A 6,000-nucleotide genomic window follows, 5' to 3' on the forward strand; every position below is an offset into this window, starting at 1 on the left:
GGGGGGGGGCAGGGGAGAGGTGATGGAGGGGAGAGGGGGGTGGGAGAGGGGGGTGGGAGAGGCAGGGGAGAGGTGGTGGGGGGGAGAGAGGTGGTAGGAGAGGCAGGGGGAGAGGGGGGTGGGAGAGGTAGGGGGAGAGGTGGTGGGGGGGAGGGAGGGGGTGAAGGGGTTGCTCTAACAGCATGAGGATGCCGGTGAGTCAGCTGAGGTGGACAGGGGCCAGAGAGGCCAGAGGGGGCAGAAGGGGGCAGAATGGGGACAAGCCTGTTGTGTTCTTACTACGACACAAACAGTAATGATGATACTTGAAACAGAGCGTTTACATGACTTTATCGTTCAAACTAATTGTTTCAAGCATAGAACATTCATGGCAGACACAGTACTCAATTAGTATCAATGCTCTAGGTTCCACAGTAACAACATAAAGTAGTGCCTAGGATAAATGCTATATAATGGTATCACGTTATATTATACATAACAGGGCCTATCTAGATAGCACTAGAAACCCTAGACCCAGAAACCCTAGACCCACTCCAATTTGCATACCGCCCAAACAGATCCACAGATGATGCAATCTCTATTGCACTCCACACTGCTCTTTCCCACCTGGACAAAAGGAACACTTATGTGAGAATGCTGTTCATTGACTACAGCTCAGCGTTAAACACCTCCCTCTGCAACTGGATCCTGGACTTCCTGATGGGCCGCCCCCAGGTGGTGAGGGTAGATAGCAACACATCCACCACGCTGATCCTCAACACGGGAGCTCCCCAGGGGTGCGTGCTCAGTCCCCTACTGTACTCCTTGTTCACCCATGAATGCACAGCCAGGTACAACTCCAACACCATCATTAAGTTTGCAGACGACACAACAGTGATCACCGACAATGACGAGGCAGCCTATAGGGAGTAGCCCGACTAACCGGTGTCTGTATGTAGCCTCGCTACTGTATATAGCCTCGCTACTGTATATAGCCTCTAGCCTCTCTACTGTATATAGCCTCTACTGTATATAGCCTCTACTGTATTTAGCCTCTACTGTATATAGCCTCTACTGTATATAGCCTCTAGCCTCTCTACTGTATATAGTCTCTCTACTGTATATAGCCTCTCTACTGTATATAGCCTCTCTACTTGTATAACCTCGCTACTGTATACAGCCTCTACTATATAGCCTCTCTACTGTATATAGCCTCTAGCCTCTACTGTATATATTCTCTCTACTGTATATAGCCTCTCTACTGTATATAGCCTCTAGCCTCTACTGTATATAGCCTCTCTACTTGTATAGCCTCGCTACTGTATATAGCCTCGCTACTGTATATAGCCTCGCTACTGTATATAGCCTCTCTACTGTATATAGCCTCGCTACTGTATATAGCCTCGCTACTGTATATAGCCTCTAGCCTCTACTGTATATAGCCTCTCTACTGTATATAGCCTCTCTACTGTATATAGCCTCTAGCCTCTCTACTGTATATAGCCTCTACTGTATATAGCCTCTAGCCTCTCTACTGTATATAGCCTCTATCCTCTCTACTGTATATAGCCTCTCTACTGTATGTAGCCTCACTACTGTATATAACCTCACTACTGTATATAGCCTCTCTACTGTATATAGCCTCTCTACTGTATATAGCCTCTAGCCTCTCTACTGTATATAGACTCTCTACTTGTATAGCCTCGCTACTGTATATAGCCTCTACTTTTATAGCCTCTCTACTATATATATCCTCTAGCCTCACTACTGTATATAGCCTCGCTACTGTATATAGCCTCGCTACTGTATATAGCCTCTACTGTATATAGCCTCTACTGTATATAGCCTCTACTGTATATAGCCTCTAGCCTCTACTGTATATAGCCTCGCTACTGTATATAGCCTCTACTGTATATAGCCTCTAGCCTCTCTACTGTATATAGCCTCTCTACTTGTATAGCCTCGCTACTGTATATAGCCTCGCTACTGTATATAGCCTCTACTTTATATAGCCTCTAGCCTCTACTGTATACAGCCTCTACTGTATATAGCCTCTCTACCTTATATAGCCTCTAGCCTCTCTACTGTATATAGCCTCGCTACTGTATATAGCCTCGCTACTGTATATAGCCTCGCTACTGTATATAGCCTCTACTGTATATAGTCTCTACTGTATATAGCCTCTACTGTATATAGCCTCTAGCCTCTCTACTGTATATAGACTCTAGCCTCTACTTGTATAGCCTCTACTGTATATAGCCTCTACTGTATATAGCCTCTCTACCTTATATAGCCTCTAGCCTCTACTGTATATAACATCTCTAATGTATATAGCCTCTCTACTGTATATTGCCTCTAGCCTCTACTGTATATAGCCTCTCTACTTGTATAGCCTCGCTACTGTATATAGCCTCGCTACTGTATATAGCCTCTACTGTATATAGCCTCTAGCCTCTCGACTGTATATAGCCTCTCTACTTGTATAGCCTCGCTACTGTATATAGCCTCTATTTTATATAGCCTCTACTTTATATAGCCTCTAGCCTCTACTGTATATAGCCTCTCTACCTTATATAGCCTCTAGCCTCTCTACTGTATATAGGCTCGCTACTGTATATAGCCTCTACTGTATATTGCCTCTAGCCTCTACTGTATATAGCCTCTACTGTATATAGCCTCTCTACTGTATATAGCCTCTCGCCTCTCTACTGTATATAGCCTCTACTGTATATAGCTTCTAGCCTCTCTACTGTATATAGCCTCTAGCCTCTCTACTGTATATAGCCTCTCTACCTTATATAGCCTCTAGCCTCTCGACTGTATATAGCCACTCTACTTTTATAGCCTCGCTACTGTATATAGCCTCTACTGTATATAGCCTCGCTACTGTATATAGCCTCTAGCCTCTCTACTGTATATAGCCTCTAGCCTCTCTACTGTATATAGCCTCTCTACTGTATGTAGCCTCACTACTGTATGTAGCCCCACTACTGTATGTAGCCCCTCTACTGTATATAGCCCCTCTACTGTATATAGCCCCTCTACTGTATATAGCCCCTCTACTGTATATAGCCCCTCTACTGTATATAGCCCCTCTACTGTATATAACCTCACTACTGTATATAGCCTCTAGCCTCTCTACTGTATATAGCCTCTACTGTATATAGACTCTAGCCTCTCTACTGTATATAGCCTCTAGCCTCTCTACTGTATATAGCCTCTCTACTGTATGTAGCCTCACTACTGTATATAACCTCACTACTGTATATAGCCTCTCTACTGTATATAGCCCCTCTACTGTATATAGCCCCTCTACTGTATATAGCCTCTCTACTGTATATAGCCTCTACTGTATATAGCCTCTCTACTATATATATCCTCTAGCCTCTACTGTATATAGCCTCTCTACTTGTATAGCCTCGCTACTGTATATAGCCTCGCTACTGTATATAGCCTCGCTACTGTATATAGCCTCTACTTTATATAGCCTCTTGCCTCTACTGTATATAGCCTCTACTGTATATAGCCTCTCTACCTTATATAGCCTCTAGCCTCTCTACTGTATATAGCCTCTCTACTTGTATAGACTCGCTACTGTATATAGCCTCGCTACTGTATATAGCCTCTACTTTATATAGCCTCTAGCCTCTACTGTATATAGCCTCTACTGTATATAGCCTCTACCTTATATAGCCTCTAGCCTCTCTACTGTATATAGCCTCTCTACTTGTATAGCCTCGCTACTGTATATAGCCTCTAGCCTCTCTACTGTATATAGCCTCTAGACTCTCTACTGTATGTAGCCTCACTACTGTATATAACCTCACTACTGTATACAGCCTCTCTACTGTATATAACCTCACTCCTGTATATAGCCCTTCTACTGAATATAGCCCCTCTACTGAATATAGCCCCTCTACTGTATATAGCCCCTCTACTGTATATAGCCCCTCTACTGTATATAGCCCCTCTACTGTATATAGCCTCTCGCCTCTACTGTATATAGCCTCTCTACTGTATATAGCCCCTCTACTGTATATAGCCCCTCTACTGTATATAGCCCCTCTACTGTATATAGCCCCTCTACTGTATATAGCCCCTCTACTGAATATAACCTCACTACTGAAAATAGCCCCTCTACTGTATATAGCCCCTCTAATGTATATAGCCCCTCTACTGTATATAGCCCCTCTACTGTATATAGCCCCTCTACTGTATATAGCCCCTCTACTGTATATAACCTCACTACTGAATATAGGCCCTCTACTGTATATAGCCCCTCTACTGTATATAGCCCCTCTACTGTATATAGCCCCTCTACTGTATATAGCCCCTCTACTGTATATAGCCCCTCTACTGTATATAGCCCCTCTACTGTATATAGCCTCTAGCCTCTCTACTGTATATAGCCTCTCTTTTTACTGTTGTTTTATTTCTTTACTTACCTATTGTTCACCTAATACATTTTTTACACTGGTGGTTAGAGCCTGTAAGTAATGTACCACAGAGACGGCTTGTGGGATAGTAGCATGGTTGTGTACAACCCTCAACTCCTCTACCAACAATTAATCTCCTTTAGTGCCCATATCCTGTATCAATAGACACCTCATACAGACTAGTGAGCTCCAGGCAGGAATCAGCAATGAATCCCAGTAATTAACCACCTATGGCGGAGGGGCGCCCCCTTGTGGACAGTGCCTTAACATGTCATTCAACCTGGGGAGATTGATATACCTCTTGAACCCTGTAAACAACGTGAAACGCGGGCAGCATTAAACATGGACAAGCTTCCAACATACTTGTATTTTAGGGAGAATGTATAGCCTGCATGAAGCCCGGCCCCTTTACGGCCAGAGCGTCTGGCTTCCTCTATGGGGAACAGATTGGGTTTAGGGTTTATGTTTATATGTTTATGTTTATGCTCCTACTGTTTACCAGGATGTTTTTAATTCAAAACTACTGGCAGTAACTGCTGTCACACCTTTTGTTGTACTTGAAGGGGACAACTATGTTATTGATCCTAAGATTGATCGCAAATACACTAAACTAGTAACCCCATCTAAGAAAACAGAATCCACTGTTAAACTGGAAAGGCCTAGTCAGTTGTACAACTGAATGCCTTCAACTGAAATGGGGGGGGGGCTGCCAATGCTCTAACCACTAGGCTACCTGCTGCCCCACAGTGAACTAAATCTCTTTGATGCACCCAAGAGAACAGAGAACACGATTACAGCAGAAGTTCTAATGCAGTCATTCTCCAGGGTCCAGGGTCATTCATTGTCTTAACAACTAGAGACAGAATCTACGGACGCACAAGTCAGTGTCTGTTCTCTGTCAGATCACTCGCCCATCCATGTTTCAACCTCTCCACATTATCCACACACTCGGCAGAAAACTTTTCTTTGGTAAGATTACTGTTCCCCTCACTCTCTCAGGAACATAGAGAATCTTTATGCACACCAATCTCTGAGGCTGAGGTCTTAGAGGCAATCAGCTCGCTGCAAAGTGGGAAAGCAAAAGGGCCAGATGGTGTGATTTCTATAAAAAACTGGGTAAAGTAGTTGCTTGTCCTCTTACTCGTATGTATCTAGAGTAGAGACACCTTCCACAAACTGAATTTGACAAATATCTCTCTGATCCTCAAAAAAGAGCAAACCTCCCGAATTATGCAATTCCTATAGACTAATAATCCTTATCAACAACGATTGTAAGATACATTTCAAGCTTCTCCCGAGGAGGCAATAGGCATACTTACCTTATTTGATTAATTCTGATCAAACAGGATACATTAAGCATTGGTTTTGCTAATGTTAGACGACATATTCATGTTATTGATCGTCGTAAAGTCAGAGGCCTCGTCAGTTCACTGGATTCCCAAACAGCTTTGTACAGGATCGAGTGGTTTTCCATTTGATGGTCTAAAAAGGTTTGGATTGGGGTGGAATTTATCAGATGGACACAACTGCTATATCCCTCTCATAGGGCCAGGGTTCGAGCTCCACAGAGTTCAGAGACCACGAC

Source organism: Oncorhynchus masou, chromosome 18 (genome assembly GCF_036934945.1).
Source record: "Oncorhynchus masou masou isolate Uvic2021 chromosome 18, UVic_Omas_1.1, whole genome shotgun sequence".
Taxonomy (NCBI): domain Eukaryota; kingdom Metazoa; phylum Chordata; class Actinopteri; order Salmoniformes; family Salmonidae; genus Oncorhynchus; species Oncorhynchus masou.